The sequence below is a fragment of the Vulpes lagopus genome, chromosome 9, assembly GCF_018345385.1.
Source record: "Vulpes lagopus strain Blue_001 chromosome 9, ASM1834538v1, whole genome shotgun sequence".
NCBI classification, from domain to species: Eukaryota; Metazoa; Chordata; class Mammalia; order Carnivora; family Canidae; genus Vulpes; species Vulpes lagopus.
The window spans coordinates 60,876,537-60,901,573 of record NC_054832.1 but is presented as its reverse complement, the minus strand read 5'-3'; the positions used below and the strand labels follow the sequence as shown (position 1 = coordinate 60,901,573).

At 36.2% G+C, this 25,037-nt stretch overlaps 1 protein-coding gene and 1 pseudogene across 5 annotated transcripts in view; one reads left to right on the top strand and one right to left on the bottom strand.

The window, feature by feature from the left end:
- NCOA2 (nuclear receptor coactivator 2) overlaps positions 1–25,037 on the bottom strand; it is a 296,902-nt gene that overhangs the window by 235,692 nt on the left and 36,173 nt on the right. The window lies entirely within an intron of this gene.
- On the top strand, positions 2,729–2,846 carry LOC121499220 (annotated as a pseudogene).

The window sequence follows — 25,037 nt, the reverse complement described above, 5'->3', positions numbered from 1 at the left end:
GATTAACAGCACATGCACCCAACCACTGCCCCAGTGCATACTATCTTTTCTCTTTACATGGGGGAGAAAGAAGCGCTACAAAACCCAGTAAGCACAAAAAACAATTAGCAGCAGTGTGATAGCAACTAAACCTTGACTTATAGAAATACATATAATGCTTGGATCCAGTCCAAGTAACTTGTAAAATCTTATTAAATTGATGAATCACTCATAATTTTGGTTTGTTTTAGCTGTAAACTCCTAAATGTAATACAAGCATTTAATCCCTCTCACAAATAATATGATAAATGCCAAGTTACTTTGCCTAGTATTTTTTTTGCCACTGCTCTCCAAATCAGATTTATTATTATTATTTATTATTACTCCCCAGGATTTGCAGAACCTCTATTCTAATACTCTCAAAATTTTTCAAGTAACTGAGACAAAGGAGTCCAGGTGATTTGCCAAAGTGCCAAAGGAGACAGCAAAAGTGACTTCAAAGCCACAGGCTAGTTAGCAGAAGTGAAGCTGAGGCTAGAAGGCAGGCAGGACCAGGGCTCCCTGTCCACCATCTTCTCCCCACACCAAACAGCAACTCCCACCCACCTCCACTACTCACGTCCAAATACGAAAAACTGCAGTGCTTGCCACTGCCTAATGAAATGACACTTCTAAGGGTTAGCATCCACGGTACTGTATATACACCACTCTAGTCAAGAAATAATCAAGCTGTGCTCTTAAACAGAACTTACATGGTTTCTTCTGACACTGTGAGACATACAGAAATCTACAGATGAAATCCCGACTGTAAATGCTTAATAATAAAATGTTTAATCAAGAATAGAACATTCTCACACCTATCTCCTTCAAAGCTGTAAAGACCTAGTTTTCTGGCCATCACTCTGGCCCTGCCACTGCACCTGCCATTCTGACCTATACAATGACTTTTTAATAACTGTTTACAGCCACTAGGTGTAAATATCAAAGTGCTTGCTAAACATTAATTATTTCTCCTGGAAACATCCCTACTTACAGAGACCAGTATACTCGGACTCAGATTAAAAAGTCTGTGCCTATACTGAGCACAATATTTTTATACTGCTAAAATTTAAGATTCTGGTTATTGGTGAAATGACTATCCATCTGAACATGAGCTACCTGCCTTTTTCCTTTAAAAAGCTAAACATTGTCATATGAAATGATTTCCTTTTACAAAATAGGGAACTTTATCATATATATCTATGTTCAAGTGGCCTACTGAACTAGAAGCTCCAAGCTGGCAGCTTCTGGATCTGCATTATTCACTACTGCATTACTGGTTTCTAGCCCAGTACCTAATAAGAACTCAGAAAACAGGGGCATCTGGCTGGCTTAACTGGGGGAGCATATGACTCTTGATCTCAGGATTCTGCTGAGTTCCAGCCCTATGTTGGGTGTAGAGATTACTTAAGTAAATAAACTTAAAAAAAAAAAACAAAACAAAAACTCAAAACACTTGTAGAAGGCAGGCAGGGAGGGAGAAGTGGAACAAAGACTGGGTTAGCACATCCATCTCTGAACTCAAGCTGCTAGCCTGAATAGAAACCTGTCATAAGTGGTAGCAAATTAATGCTTAATATAACTCCTATGTGTATTTGTTCACTGTATTCCCAAACATTTCCAAATCTTTTATTATGATGGAATTTCAGAAAGTTTACTTTGTTGACAAGCTCATGGACAGGTTAATCAGGATTTTTCAAGTACAAAAGCATTAATTTTAATATTTGCCAATATCATCCATGTAAAATATACTGACAGATTCACTTTAAATTGGCCTAAAATGGTTTTCCTTAATGTAAATAAAATTTAATGTCTTATTTTTAATCATCTTCACTCTACAGATTAAGAGACAAAAATAGTGAGATTTACCTCCTACATTTATAGATTCACATTGAATTCACATACATTAACTTACCTTAAACTTTAAAATATCATTGTGAAGGGGATCCCTGGGTGGCTCAGTGGTTTAGCACCTGCCTTTGGCCCAGGGTGTGATCCTGGAGACATGGGACTGAGTCCCGCATCAGGCTCCCTGCATGGAGCCTGCTTCTCTCTCTCCTCTCTCTTTCTCTCTGTCTCTCATGAATAAATAGAATCTTTAAAAAAATAAAATAAAATATCATCATGAATTCTTGAAATTTATTTTTTTAAATATTTTATTTATTTATTCATGACAGATACAGAGAGCAAGGCAGAGACACAGGCAGAGGGAGAAGCAGGCTCCATGCAGGGAGCCTGACATGAGACTCGATCCCAGGTCCCCAGGATCACACCCTGGGCTGAAGGCGGCGCCAAACCGTCGAGCCACCGGCGCTGCCCTTAAATTCTTTATTTTTTTTCCCGAAATTCTTTATTTAAAATTTAAAAAACCCACTCACCCACCCCAAAAAAGAGAGAGAACACAAAGATACAATCTAGGCCTGCCACAGCAGAAACTAATGTCTCTAGACTCACTCCAAGCAGCTTTGCTACTATAAGGACTGCACCTGTGAGAAAGGTAACATCAGTCCCCTAGGAGCGGGACTGTTACACTTGCAGGTACTTCTCTAGACAGGCTAAGTTTATGGTGCTTCTATAGTGGTAATTCACTTTGCAGTCAATGTCTCAGGAAGTGTAAGAAATTTCCCTGCAGTTTTTTCGATCAGTATTTCCCAAGAACAAATTGCCGAGTCAACAAGAAAGAAAAAGCTGAGTAAGAAACAGTTCCTGGAGCTTTGCGCAGTGGCAGTATCGTAGCCAATGAGGTTTATCCGAGGCGCGATTATTGCTAATTGAAACAGTTCCTGGGGACGCCTGGGTGGCTCAGTGGTTGAGCATCTGCCTTCAGCCCAGGGCGTGACCCTGGAGACCTGGGATCGAGTCCCGCGTCGGGCTCCCTGCATGGAGCCTGCTTCTCCTTCTGCCTCTCTCTCTCTCTCTCTCTCTCTCTCTCTCTCTCTCTCTCTCTCCCTGTCATGAATAAATAAATAAAATCTTTAAAAATAAAAAAATTAAAAAAAAGAAACAGTTCCTGCCCACTAGGCGTTTACAATCTAGTATGAGATATTAAGAAAGGACACAAATGGCTCTAACACAAAGTGAAGTAAGTGCCCTAGGGAAAACAAACAAAAATGTTCTGCAGGTTCCCAAAGGGAGCCAAGAATGTAAGAGATCATGCTTGACAAGCTTCCTTTCGACGGGCAGGGTGAAGGAAAGGGTATTCCTTGAAGAGTCAGCAGCTGGACAACGATGTAAGAAAGCAGAAGGGAGACGACACGCCAGCTGGAAGCCAAGCACAGGCAGAGCAGTAAGGGAGGGAGAGACCAGGATAAAAGTGGGCATTTCCCGAAGACCTAGAAGGCTGATGAAGGAGGTCGTATCTATTTGAGGAGGCGGTGGGAGAACCAAGGAACTTGAGTGAGGCTAACATGAGTCTGATTGCGGTGCTTTAGCAAGTTTAATCTTATTTCGGTATGGAAGATGAACTGGCTCGGCTAAAAAGGCAGGAGATGCCACAATAGTCCGGGTGCAAAGTGCTGGGGGTGCCCATGGGGACAAAGGGGATGAAAAGGGATGTCATGTATAGAGACATGGTGATGGTGGGCTGCATACAGCCTGGCTGGCAAGGGCACGCAGAAGGTGAGAGCGGGAAAGGCAATGACTGATGTTTTGTGCCTGGGAGAGTGGCAGCGCCAATGAACAGAAAACAGGAAATCTGGAGGAAGAACTGGTTTGGGCGGAGGGAAGGAAAGAGTTTTACTTTGGCTGGGCTACACTAAAGGTGTAGCAGACAGAAACGTCAAGCAAGCAGTTAGAGCTTAAAAGCAAGGTCAGGTAGGGGTTATAGATTTGGGAGCTATCCAAATAAAGGTGATGAGCAGGATAAGACCACCAATAGAAAGAACACATTGGCCCAGAAGAGGGGAAAAAAGGTTTGGAAATGCCTATCTGGGGATCCCTGGGTGGCTCAGCGGTTTAGCACCTGCCTTCGGCCCAGGGCGTGATCCTGGAGTCCCAGGATCAAGTCCCGCATCAGGCTCCTGAATGGAGCCTGCTTCTCCCTCTGCCTGTGTCTCTGCTTCTCCCTGTGTGTCTCTCATGAATAAATAAAATCTTAAAAAAAAAAAAATGAAAATGCCTACTTTCAGGGGATGGAGGCAACAGGGGAAGAAAAAAAGCAAAGAACAAACACTACTGGCCAGAGATGGAAGAACTGAAGCCAGGCTCTGTTCAGTACGGCAGAAGTTAATTGGGGGTCTATTATATGGGTGCATTATGGTAAAATGATGAATAAATAGTAAAGTTTCTACTTTAAACATCTGATGTCAAGAAAATAAGCAAAATAAGGATTGCAAAAAGAACTTAGGAGGGCATAATTATACTACTGACAGAGACTTTTTTTTTTTGACAGAGACTTTTAATACCCATAGACGAATACTATGAACAACTTCATGTCAATATTTGAAAAAATACGGAATGGATAATATTCTAGAAAAATATACAGTATCAAAAATTTGCCTCAAGAATAAATTAAAATCCTGTGATAACCATAAAAAATAAATTTTTACCTGAGAGCCCCTAACAGACAAAATTAGCAAAGTGCAGGACCACATCACTAGATACAAATTGGGGAGGGGGGGGATAAAACATTAGCAAACTAAATACAGATGAGGACTTCCTTGACCTAGTTCAAGGGCATCGAGTGGCCCACTACAAACTCTGGGTGGTCTCCAGTCAGGACAACTCTGCTCCCCAAACTTTCACATGAAAAGTGACTGCATTTACACTCATGTCAGCATTCCATCAAATCCTGAATTCTGACACTAAGGAAGACTTTCATGTCATTTTCCAAGCAGAAAAAAACATAATTCTAGGTATCTCCAATTTTCTTTAATATGCTGTTATGCATGGATCATATGCGAATCTAATTTTCATGTTTTTTCATCCTATCTTGTAGTACTAATTTCTACAAGTTTACTTTTGAATATATGAGAGCTCTTTATCCTAAAACTGACTTTTATAATACTCCTAGAAGTACTTTTAACACATCCTCAATTTCCATGATGGATTCTGAAGAATTTACCCAAAATCATATTTTAAGAACCTCAATTATGTCCTCCTCTTCAATATTAGTAGCTCTAAGAAACAAGTATGTGTTTACTGACATGTGTCCAGATCATTTTTTTTTTTCAACAGAAGAACATACAGCACCTCTCTTTTTTGTGTGTTTAAAGCATAGTTTTGTATAGTGGCAAGATAACATGCTGTTCTCACACTCTTCCAAAGAATGCCTAGCATGTAACTGATCTTAGCTCAACAGCTATAACCATCTATAACAGCTTATTGATTCTTATCCCAATTATAATTATATTCAAGACTCCTAAGTTAATAAATATAATTCATACGATTTTTCCTAAATACACCATGAAAACTAACTATCCTATACTAATTCACTCAGTTTTTTTGCTCACTCATTATCTGCAGTTAGGTTTTTTCCTGGGGCATTCACTACCCAAAAGGAGCTTAACACTGAGTGTATACTACCCTCCTTTACATCATTTACAAAAATATGGAATGAGATCAGTTCGAGTAGCAATTTCTTGGGAACACCCCCACCACACACACACACACACACACACACACACACACACACACACACCTTTTTCCTCTAGAGAAATGACAGCTCACAACCAATATTTACTTCCTGTTTCTAAGCCAATGTGACTCTACGAATAAACATTTCTCCTCCATCCTATAGTAATACAAAAGTTTTTATTCCTTTTGAATTAGAACTTTGAAAGGTTTTATAATGCTTACACAGATTATCTTCACTGTTTCTCTCTCACCATATACTCCAATAATCTTCTAAAATAACTCCAGTTTGCCAGTTAAGCAGGCTTTTCTTTTGTAAAACCAGATTCAATAATTTTTGTTCCAACACCTGAATATTAAATTTAGCAAGACTGGGGCACCTAGCTGGCTCAGTCAGTAGAACATGCAACTCTTGATCTTGGGGTTGTAAGTTCAAGCCCCATGCTGGGTATAGAGATTTCTTAAAAATAAAAATATTTTAAAAAATAGATAGCAAGACTAGATGACACATGATTTTCTGACTTCTCAACAAACCTTCTTATAATGGGATTTATAGAGATAACCTATCTTTATATTACAAAAATCTAGTCAACAGTTCCATTAACTCCAGCCATTAATTTTCTTAAAACTGAGTGAACCACCTAATGAAGTGATTGACTGTATTTGTTTTGCTAATTAAGCCAAGAATATTCTATTCTTTCAACAGCCCTGTCTACTTCTAACTGTAAACAAAACTTCTGATAAAGATTTCATCTAAACATACCCCTATTTTTCATCTCTGAGTATATAATTTACAAATGAATTATCAACAGTTCCAAGAATTACTAATGAATCTTTACCTGGGCTTTTTGACTTGAGGAAGGTTTATTTGGAGTCATTTTTAATCTCAACAAGTAACTCTTTGATTTGATTTTGGCCTCTTGACTTCTAATTTACATCTTGTACATTACACGTTCTTAATTGGGCAATGTTTGATTTTTTTTTTTTTAAGGAAATCTATCTTCTATAATTATGGCTTCCTTTAATTTTTCAAAAGGTCATGAGGAATTTCTACCCATGGATGAGATCCAATTAATCTTACACTCCAAACTTTTTCCAGGATACTCAAAACAGTGCTTTAAAATAAACACTAATATTCAATTATGTTTTTATATCCCTTAAATTAACTTAATAAACTGTTTAGTAAACATCTCTTATGTCCAAGCAAAATACTTGTGTTTATACGTGGTATCTCTCTTAATAGGAGGAAAGTACTATTATTCACCTTTATAAATAAAGAAGTTGAAGCTCAGAGTGCTGAAAAAAATTGCCACATGTCCCAAAGTTTACATGTGATAGGACTCAAAATTGGAAGCCAGATCTGATTCTGAAAATTAGTCCCTTCCCATCAAGCACACTGATATACAACTAAACAAGACATAGTCCCTATACCCAAGAAGGTCACTGGGATGTAACTAAAAAAATCCCAACACAACATATAACTTCTATCAACTTTCTTAATGCCATTTTGTAGTAGAAAACTTTTCTGAAAGGATTTTGAGGTTTCTCCTCAAATACAGAGTTACTAAATTAAATTTTGTGCCATTGAGCATTTACTAACTGCTTTTTATCCTGAAGATACTATGTACTGTGCTAAGTGCTCATAGTGAAGGTGGAGGTCAGTTATGTAATACCTTTTACGTCATGAATCAATATGCACAATAACTGAAACCAAAGTCACATGAAAAAGTATTTACTGTTACTACATGTGATATACTGTCATCTATATTATAATTTTCTCTTTTATTTCCTAGAGAAAGAATGTGAATGGGCAGAGGAGGGAGTGAGAGAGAATCCCAAGCAGGCCCCACATTCTGCACAGAGCCTGAGGCACCCTGGGATCATGATCTGAGTGAAAAACAAGAGTTGGACACTCAATCCACTGAGCCACCCAGGCACCCCTACATTATATTTTAATGTTAGTCATGACCCACTAAATTAATTTTACAACCCACTTACAGATCATGTGTCCCCATTTGCAAAACACTGACCAGAAGAGATCTCCACTTTTGCTTCTGATTCAATGTGTTCATTCTTTATAAATGAAGCTTTTATGGTAAATAACACCCATAAGGGCTAATTTTGCTACTATGCTCAGTAGTAGTATAGCAGATCATTCAAATCACCCTACATTTTAATGTTTCATATTTAATGATGTACTATTTTTGAGAGCTTCAAATTGTTCCTAATTTGAAAATAAAGGTTAGATCCAAACTATTAACAAAAACTAAAATTTTACTTTGAAAAGATTTTTAAAAAATTAACTGCCAGTCATTTAGCTTAAAGTCATTTCACAGTGACAGTCTATTAACATTAAAGAAAACATATTTAAGGGGCTCCTCAGTGGCTCAATGGTTGAGCATCTGCCTTTGGCTCAGGTCGTGATCCTGGGGTCCTGAAATCAAGTGCCTCATCAGAGCCTACCTGTCCCTTTGCCTCTGTCTCTGCCTCTGTCTGTGGATCTCTCATGAATAAATAAATAAATAAAATAAAATTTAAAAAAGGAAGAAAAGAAAACATATTTAAGAAAACCAATCAACTTGGGTGTTTAAAAGAACCAAAACCATCCTTAAACAGTAAGTTTAGGTAAGCCAACTTGTTCTTCAAAAAAATTTGTCTTCAATCTGGTAAATATTTTTTAGCATAATAGAAGAAAGTTTAGAAATGAAAATGGTCATACACACATTTCAAAAACGAAAAAAAATAAGGATTATAAATCAGGATTTATGACTTTGGATTATGACCAAAGTCATAAATGTCCTCAATGACAAGACTTGGACTAGAACCTGGTTGCCTATCAGTGTGGTCTATTTCCACAACGCTACACTTTGTTCACACCTTATAAAAATCACTACCACCAAGCCAACCATGCTACCTACTACCTACCTTATCTAAAATTTTAAGGTAAAAAAAAAATTATAAGGTAATTATGCTTTGACCTACACAATTGAAGTATACTTGATTATGTAACTGTGTGCTCTGTCCTCTGAGTCCTGTGCTTACGTTTTAACTTCTCAATAGTCTTTAAATATGTCTTACAAATAAACTGACCCTTATAAGCTATTAAGTATCGTAAATATAATTTAGCCATAGAACTACTTGAAAGTCAGTTTCATATTTAATCTCCTTAATTAATTGCACGTATGCCTGCCAAGACCTTAGCCCTGGATTCCATCATGTTGCTGTAACCATCAAAAGAAAACTTATTTCTTTGCTAAAAAAAAAAAGGAATTGCTCTCTTTTTTTGCACAATCTACCCTCTCCCAAGGGTGTGACAAAGGTTTCAGTTGTGATTTCAAACCCCCTGCAAAGCATCATAAATAATATGAAAACACACATCCTTTTCATCTTAGATTGTCAGGGCATTGTTTTGTATAAAAATGATTTTAAAGTTATTTTTAAAGTCATCACTCTCTACTCATGTTATATTTTCAAACACTAAATCATAAATCTGAGTGAACTCAACAACTACTTATTTTCATGTTTTGTTGATGCAGCTTTAAATTATCTAAAACACTAGAAAGAACAAGATTCATATTCAACTTCAAAACACTCAGAGGCCTGTGTCTTCTCATCTGTATAGATGTTCCCAAAGTTAATTCTAGCAGAAAATCCAGAGATGTGCACTCCCGTCCTTTGAAGGTGCTAACAATAGTTTTCTCCAAAATTGGCACAGAATAACTGTACTCTACTATACCACAGTCTGAAATACATTAAAACCTGTGACACAGGGACGCCTGGGTGGCTCAGCAGTTGGGCGTCTGCCTTTGGCTCAGGTCAGTGATCCCAGGGCCCGGGGAATGAGTCCCACATCGGGCTCCCTGCATGGAGCCTGCTTCTCCCTCTGCCTCTGTCTCTGCCTCTCTCTCTCATAAATAAATAAATAAAATATTTTTAAAAACAAAAACAAAACAAAACTGTGACACAGCCCTAATCTAATAGTTCAAAGACCAAAGACACCTGCTTTCCATCTTTGATGAAAAGTAACAATTTATGTCCCTAGTTTCCCCAATGACAAAAATCACTTGACAATGGCATCTACTAGAATATTGAAATGTCTTAGATAATATTATGAGTTTAATATTAATTGAAATAAGCATCTACTTAATGCTAAGGGATTCTATGAAAAATATGTTTGCCTAACAGCTATCTTAAAAAATAACAGAACTTTACTTAAGCAAGAATGGAAAAAGATATTTATTCTTTCGTGTAGTACAGATTTTGGAGGAAAAAAAAGTTGTTGGCTTATTATTCTCAGAGATTTAAACAGTTCTAATATAATGAATTTATTTATGGAAAAAATTAGGCCGATCAAAGCCTACTGTAATTAAAGGTGTTTTGGCACAGATGTTGGTCCTCGAATGTTTGCTTTGTCAGCTGTCTAATCCACATTGACATTGCAGTAATTAGCACACTGTCTATAATATTTTAAATGCAAATTCAACAAAATTAAGCTATTATATATTGGGAAATGAATACTGATCAAGCTATCAAATGTACTTCTATCTCTGTTACTCTAAGATGTCAACCATATGTGTGGCACATGGCCAGATCAGCCACGCTCAGTATGAAAAACATGCAAGAATATTCAAAACCAGAAGAAAGACTGTGCTGACCTAAGCTAATAAAATCACACAAACATCCACCTAAAGGGGAACAGATTCTGATGCTTACACAAAAGAATCAAAGTTCAAGTCTTCAAGCCTGCCTATCTCACAAACACTTTCTGAGATAGATATTCATCTCTTCATTTATTTGTTTTGACATTTACCGAGTCTCTACTTTGTGTCAAAGACTATTCTAGGTACTGGGGACAAAGGAATGAATAAAATGAAGGAGAAAATGACGCTCATGAAACTTACATTCAATAAAGGATGCAAACAGATTTCCTGCCACACAAGAACTCCTAAATACTGCCTGAAGCCGTAGGCTAAGAAAACTTCTAAGGCTGTGACCAAAATTCAACAGAAAAGCTATGATTTATTAACAATATCTGTTATGGACACGATGAACAGTGAAAGACAGAATGGGAATTCAAATTTGCCACCCCCATTCTAAGTAATTATTTTTCCTGTTTCTGTCCTACTTACATAACACGTAAAAATTAATATAGTAATATGAAGTTTTTCAAAGTGTGCTGACCTCTTTCGTGATTCCAAACAGGACTAAGTGGTAATCTCCGCTGCCATAGCAGAGGAATGCTATATTCAAATGAAACTGTCTCCACACAACAGTGAAGTATTTTCACACTTCTCTAAACACAATTACAATAATAGTTCTTACCTGCCCTTCTTAGAATTTCAAGACTATCAAAGAGATTATTTTATAGCCCTTGTCTCTCTTTTTAAAAGTTGATTTCTTTTATCCTCCCCAATTAGTGTCCCTGCAGCACAAACAGAAACATTAATCATTCTCTCAGCAACACGGGGATAGTAGCACAGCCCTACTTGCCGTACTCCCAAGAAACTGAATTACAGAAAATTCTGTTAAAGAAACTTGTTCCAATGATTTAAAATGTGAAAGGGGGAAGAATAAAGGCTAGAAAGTTTCATACACTATATATTTCAGTACTAAGAGAGTGCGTAACAATTACAAGTAAACAGCTCCTTTCCCAAAATCAAGTAGGTTGCAATTTCCTGCTGATTAACTCTTTAAAACCAGCCAAACTCCCGAAAAACAAATTAGTTTCCCTAGTAGTTGACTATTACACAAATTGATATGGAAACTGAAGGGCATGGGAGAAATCACTTCACCTTACATTTTATAATGCCTTGCCAGATTGAGGTATTTTCACATTCATTACTTCATTTAACTATCAAATATTTGGCTGTTTTCACAAAACAGAAAACATCATTAAATATGGGTTAGTCATTTTTTTCTTTGCCCTCTCCCTATACTGTCTCATAATCTTTTTTTTAAAATATTTTATTTATTTATTTATTTGAAAGAGAGAGCTAAAGCAGGGAGAGCAGCTCAGAGAGAAAGACAAGCAGATTCCCCATTGAGCTGGGAGCCCAACCATATGGGGCTGAACCCTGGGATCATGACCTGAGCTTATCAAGGCAGATGCTTATCCCACTGAGCCACCCAGGCGCCCCTCATGATCTGTTAGAGTTACTATATGAGCTTTTTTCTGCCAATACAGTTGTTTCCCCTACTAGCCCATGCAAAGGTAGTTTAATAAATGTTTGTTCAAGGAGTTCCCCAGTGCTTGAAATAAACTTCTTTCATTCTGTTTTAGCTATCAAATTCTACCTTTCAAAATTTATTTTAAATCTTTGGGGTTTGGGACGCCTGGGTGGCTCAGCAGTCAACCATCTGCTTTTGATTCAGGGCATGATCCCGGAGTCCAGGAATCGAGTCCCAAATTGGGATCCCTGAAAGAAGCCTGCTTCTTCTCCCTCTGCTTGTGTCTCTGCCTCTCTCTCTCTCTACACATCTCAAATGAATGAATGAATGAATGAATGAATGTCTTTTTTTTTAATCTTTGGGGTTTTTTAGGATTTTTACTTATTTTTAGCAATCTCTATACCCAATGTAGAGCTTGAACTCATGACCCCAAGATCAAGAGTTGCTCACCTTCTGACTGAGCCAGCCAGGCACCCCTCAAAATTTATTTTAAGTGTACCTTCTGCCACAGTCCAAGATCAACACACACACACACAAAAAATAGTTGTGTTTTCTATATACCAGCAATAAACAATCTGAAAAGGAGATCAAGAAGGAGCGCTGGGTGCTTAGTCAGTTACGTGCTTGACTCTTAGGTCTCAGCTCAAGGTCTTAATCTCAAGCCCTGCCTTGGCTCCACAATTGATATGGAGCCTACTTAAAATAAAATAGAAACTAAGAAAACAATTCCGGTTATAATAGCATCCAAAACAAAATATGTAGGAACAAATTTAACTGATAAGATGAAAGACTGGTATAATGAAAACTACAAAACACTGCCTTAAAGAAATTAGATGTATGGAATTGGTGAATCACTGTATGTACATCTGAAACTACTATAACACTCTATGTTGACTCACTGAAATTAAAATAAAAACTTTAAAAAAAAGAAATTAAAGAAGACCTAAATAAATGGGAAAACATTTCATGTTCACACATTAGAGACTTAATATTACTAAAATGGCAGTATCACCCAAAGTGATCTAATGATTCAATGCAATGCTTATCAAAATTCCAATAGCTCTTTCTGCCACTGGAGAACCATTCTTCAAATTCATATGAAATTCCAAAATATAAGGAACTCATTACAACTCAGTAACAAAAAGACAATCCAATTAAAACGAGCAAAGGATTTGAACAGATATTTTCTTCAAAGAAGCCACAGAAATGGTCAACAAGCACACGAAAAGACATTCAATATCACTGGTCATTTCAAAACCCACAATGAGGTGCCATTTCACATGCACGAAGATGGCTACAAAAAAATAAAAAAACAACAAAAAATAACAGAAAATAACAAATGTTAGTGAGAATATAGAGAAATAGGAAACCTTGTATATTAAAGTGGGAATGTAAAATGATGCAGCTGCTATGGAAAACAGTGTGGTACTTCCTTCAAAGGAACACAAAATTACCATATGACCTCTTAATTCCACTCCTAAATATACACCCAAAAAAGTAAAAACAGGTACTCAAGCAAGTACCTGTACACATATGTTCATAGCAGCACAATTCAAAACAGACAAAAGATGGAAACAGCTCAAATGTCCATCAATGGAAGAATGGATAAGCAAATTCTGGTATATTCATGTAATGTAATATTATCCAGCTATAAAAGAGGAATAAAGTTCTGATACACACTAGAATCTGGAAAAACCTTGAAAACATAGTGTTAAATATGTAAAAGAAACCAGACACAAAGGTCACATATTGCAAGATTCTTTTTATAATGAAATATCCACAAGAAGTAAATGCATGGAGACAGAACACAGATTGGTATTTGTAGGGGCTGTGGGAACGGGAAATGGGGAGTAAATGTTTAATGAACACAGGGTTTCCTTGTGGGGTAAGAAAAATCTTTTAGAACTATATACAAGTGGTGTTGTTCAACACTGTTAATGTAGTAAATGCTTTTCTTCTAATCAACATTGTGATTATCATTCTACATTTTATTTGCATTTCAAATACATACATCCTGCCCTATTACTTTGTGTGTGGATCATTTCATTTTGCCTAATTGTAAGGTCCCCTCTCTCCCAGGTCTGTTTTTGTTATGCCTGTTTCTCTTCCTAAACTGATCTTTATTTTACTGGAGCAAATTTTGCTGGAATCATTTAGAAAAGAGAAATGAACACAAAACCTTTAAGGCATATATGTTGGAGGTATCTATACTCTGAATTAACCAAAAAAATGTAGTAATATATTTCTTATTTGTAGTATACCACCATCCTATACCAAATCAAATCATCCACCTGATTCAATCAAGAAAATTTTAGTACATTTTATGCTTCCAAAATCAAGTCAGTATCAATGGGTAAATCATAGACCCGAAAGTGAAACAGCAGTAAATAGCTAGAGAAATAAAAAAAATCTGAGTTGTCCCTCTTACCCTTATGTTTAGTTTTTAGACAAGTTGTCACCTGAGAATTTAGCATGTATCTTTCTAGTACATTTTAATGAAAATTCACTATTTATACCTTCATATCACCTTTCAAATTATTGAAGTCCCAAGACAAAACAACACATAAATTAAATGCTGCCCTACAAGTCTTAACTATGAATTTAATTAGCAATACAAACAGAACCCTTATATTTAAAGGGTAGTTAATTACAGTACATGAGCCTTTAAAGAGGTCACTGGAAGATTTTATGTTCATGGTTATTTCATCCCACCAAAAGGGTTTCTTGCAACACACCTGTTTAAAAGCCTGGGTTAACACAAAACCATTCATTTCTACATGATCAGAGGAATGAAATATCTCTGCTATTAAAAATGTTATTTTTAAAATACTAATTCTAATATAGCTTCAGTTAAACACGTCACTTAAATAGCAAAAACTACTCTTCTAATAAAGGCCAAATTAAAAAAATTTTTAGAGACAAAATTAAAATTCTATGCCCAAAGCCACTCTTACTAATAACTTTGCATTGTTAAACAAAATGACCTTGATCCTAACATCTTACTGGTTTAACTATAGCTTCTTCTTTTTTTTTTTTTTTACTATAACTTCTTCTTAACAAAACTATGTCTCTACAGAGCGTGCATTTAAAATGAAAACTTTAGTATAGAGAAATGACTAAATAGAAAAAATTATGATTATAAAATTCTATTTCATTTCAGATGCTTATATATAAATTCTATCTCTTTAATGAGGACCATTTGACATATATTATCTCCTACCATTGATTCAAAAAGAATGGAATATGCTGTTGTCTTCAGGTTTCCCTGAAAATCTACATTTACAGACCTTAGAACCAACCTGTTCCATTATTACAGAAATCTAAAATAATCCAACTATATGTAAATACATTTCTAAATGTCCACCAATTGCAAATGGAATGCTAATACTTATGAGAAGTTCAACCATTTTTCTAAATGAACTAAATATTTTAAGTCTATTCAAATGCAGCTGAACAGTGAAGTAGGGGTTAACTGTAATCAGAAACCAAGCCCTCCTTAGAAAGGATCAAGAGGAAATGGCAACTTTTGGAAAATCCCAAATATTTTAAACACAGGAACACATCCAGTTTTGACAAGCTATATGACTGTGGTATAAATGCTTCCATCTTCAATAGCTGTTAAAACAAGCAATCTCCTACAGAGAACAGAATTCATTTCCCCTATACAGCTGCATTGTTTCAAAGTCCATTAAACATAACTGTGACAAGACTGATTTTCTTTAGAGTATGGATATTTACTGTATTGTCCTAAAAGACCTAATTTACAAATAAAATGTGTGTGTGTGCGCGCGTGTGTGTGGGGGGGGGGGTGTGTATGGGGGAAGGCAGGTAATGAAGGGAAGAAGGGCAAAGTCAAAGATGGAAAATAAAATAGGATAATCAAAACCATACCTCTACATTAATGAACACAGGCATACTTAGATGCTCTTGTTAAAAGCTTTTGTTTGCATAGTATGAAAATCAATGCTCAGAACAATCCATTAAAGAAATATTGATAAATGAAAAAAATCACACCCTGTGTGAAGATATTTACAAATATTTACATATCAACATAATCTTTTTTAAAAATATATCTTTATTTATTTATTCATGAGAGAGAGAGAGAGAGAGAGAGAGGCAGAGACACAGGCAGAGGGAGAAACAGGCTCCATGCAGGGAGCCTGACGTGGAACTCGATCCCAGGTCTCCAGGATCATGCCCTGGGCTGAAGTCGGCACTAAACCTCTGAGCCACCTGGGCTGCCCCATATCAGCATAATCCAAGAGAAGACTCCTGACCAGACTATATAAAGAACTCTCAAAACTCAATAAGAAAACAAAAACAAAAAAACTTTTTTTAAAATCGGCAAAAGATTTTAACAGGCTCTTCACCAAAGTAAATATACAAATGGTAAATAAATTCACAAAAGCATGCTCAACATCATTATTCATCAGGAAAGTGCAAACTCAAATTCCAACTATATATATCACTATGCACCTATTAGATAGAAGCGTTCCAAGAAGAAAAAACCTTACAGTAACAAGTGCTAATGAGGATACAAAGCAACCAGAATTCTCTTACATTGCTAGTGGGAATGTAAAATGGTACAGCTACTTAAGAAAATTATCTGGCAGTTTCTTATGAAGTCTGCAAGTAAACAGGTTTAAACTTATCCCACAACCTAGCAAGCCCACTCCTGGATATTTATCTATAAGAACTGAAATTTTATGTTCACACAATCTATAGGCAAAAGTTTATAGCAGTTTTCTTCATAATTGCCAGAACCTGGAAACAAACCAAATGTTCTTTAACTGATGAATAGATTAACTGTGGTACAACCACACTGTGGAATATTATTAGCAATAAAAGGAATGAAGTACTGATGCACATAATAGCCAGACTCGCGAGGCTGTATCATTCCATTTATATATCATTCTAGGAAAAGCAAAACTAGAAACAGATCACTTGTGTGATTATTGGGATGGACTGAAAAAAAGCACAGGAGGGTGCCCGGCTGACTCAGGCATGTAACTCTACATCTCAGGGTTTTGAGTTCGAGCCCTACTTTACTTTGGGTGTAGAGATTACTAAAAAAATAAACTAAAAAAAAAAAAAAAAAAGCACAGTAAGATTTGGGGGATAACAACTGTTCTATATACATGGTTAATGACTATGTATTTGTATATATTTGTCAAAACCCACAATATTGTACTTTTTAAAAATGGATCACACTGCATATTAAATAATTTGTAAACTTTTAAAATGCTCAATGTAAGGTCAAGAAAATGCTGGCCATCACCAGGAGTGTACTAAGGAAAAAAGCCACTCTTTACCTTGTTACAAAACTATGTTTCTTCTATCACTTGAAAACTATGTGCAGTACTGTTGGATAAAAAATGAAAAGACAAAAAATAAATAAATAAATAAAAATAAAAATAAAAAATGAAAAGACATAAACTGAGAAGACTCAAAGAATGAAACAAAAATGATAAAATGAAAAGAGTTGTTATGTGGAGATTCACTCCAGACAGGAAGACGAGGACTGAAAGGAGAGGTCTCAATTAACAGGAACAATATGCATGGAGAGAACATCCTAGTGGCCAATCCCAGAATGCCAGAAAAAAAGTTATCACTTAAAACCTTCCAATGTTACATTCAGAACTGAGAAAACAACCTTACAAAACTCAGTCCACAAATACAATATCCACAAAGGGGGCAGGGAGAAATAGTATAAGCAAAAAACATAATATACTTGGGGAAATGTTTAATCAACTTTAATTTTAAGATAACAGCAATACTGACTTTTTAAGGAAAACTATTTTTTTTAGAGAAGAGAGGGTGAATTGGAAACAGCAAAAGGACGTTGGAGAGCCAAATCAGATCATATACATCGAAGTCCAAAAATGATGTAATATTAAAAATGCCAATAATAGTAACTATTTAATTATACTCTGAGGTATAAACAATGAACACGAGGGTTTTCGAGCCAGGATGCTAATCCCACAGATTACTGTCACAGGGCCATAAATGGAAGAGCTAAGACTTGATACCCAATTTGTCTGACACCACAGCCTAAGCTCTTTTGACCGCTGTATTATTCCATTGTCCAACAATACTTAAAGAACAATTTTATACCAATGAACTTAAGGAGCAAAGCAATATTCAGTAATAACTACCAGAAGGTTCTATAAAACAAATGGAATTTGGGTTTTGTTTTTGGTTTGTTTTGTTTTTTGCAGTCTGTACATATCAGCATAGGAATTCTGTAGTAGGGATGATCACTTCTGTTTGTGAGCCCTGATGTGGTTGCAAGTGTTTGTTGCACATCTCAGAGGGTTTTAGTACAATGACCAAATGATACGGTTATTGAGCACATTTATTTTGGTCTGACAAAATAAATTTCTAGTTATTTTCCATTTTAATGTCCCTTATCTCATTGGAAGTAAGTAGTTATCTGGTACAGATAGAGAACTGGGACAGAAAAATATATTCACTTCAATCCAAAGACTACTTATGGAACCCCAACTCATACCACAAAGGACTTTATAAAACAAGCACAACACTGTAAGGAATAAGCCCAAAGAATAAAGTCCTGTCCTAGTTGAAAACAAGGAATCTCTACATATAGCCAATTTTATTTTTTTCTTTCTCTGAGCATTTATATAGTTTCTAAATCATCCAATTCAGGACCAGATTATATAGCATACTCTTCTTTTTTTAGCCCATATGGTATTCTTTCAGAGAAAAACACCCTCATCTTATGGACTTCTAGAATGCTAACAATTAAAGCTCATATTTTCCCATGGTGCCCTTTTCCAATTACAGACAGAAATGTTTTTAAAATGCCTTTCAAGCATTCCAAACTGGTGTATGGTGACAGAACAGAAAACAGTTCCCTATTTTTTCTTTCAAAATGGTAAGGAAAGGGGTGCCTGGGTATCCAGTCAGTTAAATGTCCGACTCTTGACTCCCGTTCAAGTCATGATCTCCAAGTTATGGGCTGGAGGCCCAAGGTCCCAGGCCGGGCTCCCACTAAGCAGGGAGTCTGCTTGGGATTCTCTCTCCCTCTGCCCCTCCCCCCTTGCTCTCGCAGGCGCATGCGCACTCTCTCCCTCTCTCTCTCCTCTTTCTCTAAAATAAATACATAAGTCATTTTTTTTTTTTTTAATGGTAAGGAAAGAAAGCCAGGGGTAAAACGAGCAAATACATGACAATAAAAGAGGAAGATAAATAAAAAGATGTAGAAAGATATTACCTAGGAAAATCAATAGGGGAAACAGCCCTTAATCACCATGCATTTTAATGAAAGAATGAAGGGAAGGGGCAGGACGAAAGAATGAGGTGAGCAAACACAACTAAATTACCCAAGTCTGCACTTGGTCAGGATAAAAAGCTCTCAACAACAGCTACTAAGGCCATGAGCTCTATGCCTCTCCACCAGCAGAGCACTCTTCACTGCCCTGCCTCAAAGCCACAAGACTCACTTGAGACCTGCACGTTCAATCTAGGAGGAGTCCAGATCCAAGAGATGTTCTCGTGACCACATTTTAGGGAAAAGAAGTGGTATCCAAAAAGTGAGGTATGAGGATCTGAGAGGACATAAGCTGGTTCAAAGTATACTCTACTAAACTGGTAAGAGGGAGGGGGGAAATATTTAGAGTATGGGTTCACAGAGCTTCTATAACAGGATCTGCATATTATCTAACACAAATTATGAATCTAAGAAAAAATAGTATTAAAGATATTAAATGTTTCTGTGTGAACTGGCCCTAATATGGCCTTAGTCGCAACTTAGTTAAAAAAAAAGCTCAAGACTAAAATACTGAATACTCAAGGACTCTGGAGAGAAAAAATATGTGTCTATAGGTAGGTTTGTGCACTTGTGGGAATTTAAAAATGACAGCTGTCAACCTAAAATTTACAAATGAGTTTTTTCCTATCAAAGAGGTTTTAATTCTCTATTATGTTGGCTTTTCCCCTAAGCATTGAATTCAGAGTTGTATTTCCACTGCCTGCCTGAGTTTATGTCTGTAAATAACATTCAGAAAATAAGAAAAAACACTTTACAAAATTAAGCAGCCACTGGCCAAAAGAAAGGGAGGGGAGGGGGAAGAGAAAGAAAAGAAAAAAGAAAAGAAAGAAAAGAAAAAAGTTATTTGGAAGTTTGGTGTACTTATTAAACACTTGCTGTTCTTTCCTAGAATTCTGATTTTAGCAAAGATGGAATTCCAGGAGAATTCTAGTGGCTACAATTCACACATTCTAGCAGAATACTAATCAAATACTAGTCAAAACCTTGTAACTATGAGATGATTTATTGGTTTGGATTTTTTGTTGTTTTTTTAAAGTAGGCTCCATTCCCAGAGTGGAGTCCAACGGAGGGGTTGAATTCAGGACCCTGAGGACCAAGACCTGAGCTGAGATCAAGAGTTGGACTTACTGAGTCACCCAGGCAACCTGAAATGATTATTCTTTTCCCCTTCAATGTGCTAAAACTTCCCAAAGGCAAAAGATGCATGCAGAATAATAGTAACCAGTATACTCCAAATCTATACACACCAAACTGTAATGGATAGAGCAGAGCAGAAATCTTCTACCGTCTTCCCAAAGGAGAATAACAGCAACCCAATCATGTCTGACTTTACATACAACCTTTAAAACAACATACCAACTCTTTGGGAAGATTCCTTTTTAGAAATAAATGCAAGTTACTAGTAGCCCAGCTTTCCCTTCAACCATTGCTATTTCTTTCATAAAAACTCCTAAAACCATTCTCATTTCCCTCTTCTACAACACTGACCTTGTTTCAGCTCCTGTATTTCATTAAAAGGCACTGAATACTGTTTTGAAATGAAATAAATTCAAAATAACAGCATTTGTGAGATTAACATGAAAACTTTTGTGTCAATTTCTGAAGCTCTGTGGGAATAATGGAATTAAATGCTACTATTTTTTCCCTTTCTTCCTCAGGAGGTAGACTCCATTTCCAGACAGAGTGAAAAGACTACCAACAGAGTAATAGTTACACCAATAACATATATAAAATAGGACTGCTGAGAGTATAACATGGATTTTAGAGTTACTGCACAGAGGGACCAATAATCACAGTACTCCAGCTTTTAGTAAAACTCAGTTTGCAGGTACAGTTTCAATTTAAATGTTTGATAATCAGTTTCCATGTATTAAGTAGTACCATTCAAAGTGTTTGAACATTCTCTCTGTAAAATAATCACAGATCTAAATGTTTAGGATTTCTTAAAAGCTACTTTTAAAAAAGAACTAAAGTAAAAAATGATTATAAAGATCCTGCTGAAATAAAAAGAACATAGATAACAATAAAACGTGCCCAGGCCTATACCATGATTTCAAGAAGATACTATTCCCCCAAATTTACATTTATATGACTCAGGATTCTCAACTAGAAATAACATTTGACCAATATTTCTAGCTCTAAAAATCTGTAATTTTATGATTTTCTATGTGTTTTGTATACTTTCATTATGTGCAAAATACTGAAGTAGATGCTATAGGAATGAATTCAATACAGATTTAGAACTAGAAGGCACAGGACACTGCCCTCAAGAAGTTTTCAAATGACCACCAGGAAGTAAGACAAATAATATGAAAATTTAATAATCTTATAAGACAACACAAGGGATGATAGCTTATATACCAAGTGGAAGGCAAAGAAATAGCAACATTCTCATCAAATGTGAAACAAAAGTGCGCTCACTTGGTCTGGAAAGTTAAATGAGGCTTTTAATCTTCTAAACTGTAAAGCACACGTAGCATTTGGATGGGCAGACATGCTAAGGATGCCACAAGCAAGGATCAGACAATTCTGTCTAAAGAAGTTAGCTCGAGTTCATCGCATGAGGCTATAGAACACACTAGCGGGGACTTCAACCAGTTAACAATTACAAGACACTGAAAAGTTAAGGGAGGAATGAAAGGAAAAGTTTTAGAGAGTTTAATCTCAAAGGGAATTTAGGGGTAGATTAGACGAAAAAATCTAAAAGGTAGGGTGCCTGGGTGGCTCAGTCAGTTAAGTGTCTCCCTTTGGCTCAGATCAGTCCTAGGACTGAGTGCCACCCCCCACCCTGCCCTTGTTGGGCTCCCAGGGAGTCTGACTTTCTCCCTCTGCCCCTCCCCCCAACACTCTCTCACAAATAAATAAAATCCTTAAAAAAAAAAAAAAAAGAAAGAAAAAACCAAAAAGGTAAAACAGTACATAATCAAATAAGACAGGGAAAATACCACCATTACTTATTTAGGTTTCCAAGTCAAAAAAATCTACTACTGAGGCTAAACTAACTGGTTATCGATATCAATGAAATTTATCAACTCCTCATTTTTCTTATAAAACAAATTAAATATAGTTTAGAGGGTTTATTTTATTAAAACCCTGGATTATGTTTCAAAAGTGTCACAAGACAAACTATATTTATGTAAAAATCTACTTTTGAAAAATTAGGGCAGTTATTATTAGTCTTAAGCCTTTCTCAAAAGGAAATACATGCTGCTTCATAGTTTTGTTGATTCCATTAGGCAACAGGGTGCCATTTGGACACCAGAAGAATTAATTTACTGGTCAGTCAATGTAACTTACCCTTCTCAAAACTGAGCAATTTACTTTGTCTTTCCCTGTAGGAAAGTCTAGTTTGTTATGTACTCTGTAATCATAACCATAGAATTAGCATCTTTGATGTCATGGGTACTAAACTAAAATAGTAAACGTCATTAAACATTTCCCAAAAATGCCAGGGATGGCTGACTGGCTCAGTCAGTGGAGCATACAACTCGATCTGGGGACTGTGAGTTTGAGCCCCATGATTGGTGTAGAACTTACTTAAAAAAATAAAATCTTGGGTCATCTAGGTGGCTCAGTAGTTGAGCATCTGCCTGCAGCTCAGGTTGTGATTCCCGAGGTCCTGGGATCAAGTCCCGTACTGGGCTCCCCATGGGGAGCCTGCTTCTACCTCTGCCTATGTCTCTGTCTCTCTCTGTGTCTCTTATGAATAAATGGAATCTTTAAAAATATCATCTTTAAAAAATCTTTAAAAAATGACATTAGTCCTCCCAAAAAAGTTTGATGTTCTTCACACATCCATTTCTGTTCTATTAACTACTTCATTATACATTTACTAATTTCTTTATATTTAACATTATGCCTAAAAAATACATTTCAATGACATTGTAAATGCTTTGTAATTTTTATACATTATTCAAATGCAAAGATTTCACTTTAAACACAGTTCATTTGACACAGGATTTATTCTGAAAGTTTCCACACAAATTCAATTTTTGTAACCAGTTTAAACATAGTTTGAAAACTGTCCATTTAAGGATGCCATTAGTACAACTGACTCTTTCAAAAAATTGAAATACACCAATGTAATAAAGTAAGTATCAGCCCTGCTATCCTAAATTGGGATTTTATATTTTATTAAAGTTTGCTGTTTTTAGATGGCGCTATAAAAACTGGCTTATGAACATGGTACTAAAATTACTTCCATTATAATAGATCAGAGAAATGTTATAAACTGGAATTTAGTTTTTTGATGAGTGAATACATGATGCTGAGTAGCATGGACCCAATTAATCCACAGTGAGTTTCACTGCTTGCTCCCTGGCAACATGAGGCAACAAGGAAGAGCAGAAGGCACACAATCTTGATAATCAGCCTTCAATTTAAATCCTGCTTTTCCTATGATACATTTGAGACAGTGCCAACCATTCCACATGGTGAATGTATACACAGTGGGTATATAGGAACTGCTAGGACATACCTCCTAGGAATATTCTGAAGCTTAAATAAGCCAACTTGAGTAAAATTCTGGACACATAGTAGGTCCACTCTGTCCCGCAGCCCATTATACATTCTGTGTTTGCCTGAAGAGTAAAACGAGAAGCTACAAAGTGATAAAGGCAGAATAGTGCCTCATTCATCTTTTTTTGAAGATTATAAACGTAGTATTTTAAAACACACGCACACAATGAAAAGGTAAGCACTACAAAAAAAAACAAATGAAGGAATATTATGTCAGAAAATTTAATTAATTTTTTAGATTTTATTTAATTATTCTGAGAGACAGAGAGAAAGGCAGAGATAGAGGCAGAGGGAGAAGCAGGCTCCCTGCGAGGAGCCCAATGCAGGACTCAATCTCAGGACCCCAGGGATCACGATCTGAGCTGAAGACAGACTCTCAACCCCTGAGCCACCCAGGTGCCCCAAGGAAATTGTATTTTAAATAGTAACAATTATGAAATAAACTAATACTTCCTTAAGTATATATCCTACTTCAAAAGAAACTTAGCTTTTTTGTGACATATGTCTGTTTATATCATTTCCAGAATAGATTTGTAGCAGCTAAAGTAATAACTGAGGCAGTAGGAGAATTGGCACACTGAGTGTCACCTAGCCCATGTTCTTCCAAATGCCATCATTTAATTATGACTGTGGTTCTCAGCCACAATGGCTTCACCTAGGCATATCCTAAGAGAACATGTTTCATATGCAAAAAGATAAACTCTTCTGGAAAAAAAATTAAACTTTTGCAGGAAAAATAATGGATTTAAGGTGCACACATCTGCTTCCCTACACTTGTGTTGCTTATTCTGTTTTCAAAAAATACTATTAAAGAGGCAAGAAAAAGAAAAAATGAGAATGACAAAGGGGGGGGAGTACCCTAAAAAATCAGAAGCTACAATTAGAAGCTCATCAGAGAAAGAAAACACCAGATAATAGTCATAAAACTGAAGACAACTGACCAGGAATAAATGATGTGGGGGACATTTTTTAAATTCAAGACCAATGATTTAAAATTAAATAAAAATTCAACTGACCTCTTTTGTGCAGGGTAACAATGATACATATGCATTTAAATTAAGCTACCTTAAAAATAAAGGGAAGTACAACAATGTAAATACATGTAACACTACTGAACTGTACACTTAAAAATGGTTAACATGGGTGCAGCTGGGGTACACTATTCAGTTAAGCATCGGACTCTTGATTTCAGCTCCGGTCATGGTCTCAGGGTCCTGGGATCGAGCCCCATCTTGGGTTCCATGCCCAGCATGGAATCTGACTGACACTCTCTCTCCCTCTCTCTCTGCCACTACACCCTACGTGCAGGTATGCTCTAATAAATAAATCTTTAAAAGAGATGATGGTTAAGATGGTAAATTTTATATGCGTTTCTTACCACAATAATAAAAAGTACATAGAATAAAGGGAAGCTTTACATCGAACAATCTTAAGATGCTTATACACTTGAAATAGAGTCATCAAGGGCACC